Consider the following 403-nt stretch of genomic DNA (forward strand, 5'->3'; position numbering starts at 1 on the left):
ACAGCTTGCCATGGAAAGGAGTAAGAAGGATTGAGTTGAAGCAATGGGAGAGCAGGCGTCCTTGAGGCATACAGTATCTCCATTCGCTTATCTGAAATTCCCACCAATGAATCTGCATGAGTATTCTATCCCTTTTATTATTTATTTTCTTATTTCTATTTTTGAAAACCCAAAAACCAATTTAATCTGCCTAACTGAGATTTACAAGGTGACCATAGCTTGCTTCATACCAACAATCTCTATGGGATCGACCCTTACTCACGTAAGGTATTACTTGGACGACCCAGTACACTTGCTGGTTAGTTGAACGGAGTTGTGTCCACACATAAGTGCCATAATAATGATTCCATACAACAACAAAAAAAAATACTACATTGATGTGATCACAATTTCGTCCACCAAT

Source organism: Arachis duranensis, chromosome 5, assembly GCF_000817695.3.
Source record: "Arachis duranensis cultivar V14167 chromosome 5, aradu.V14167.gnm2.J7QH, whole genome shotgun sequence".
In the NCBI taxonomy this organism is placed as follows: domain Eukaryota; kingdom Viridiplantae; phylum Streptophyta; class Magnoliopsida; order Fabales; family Fabaceae; genus Arachis; species Arachis duranensis.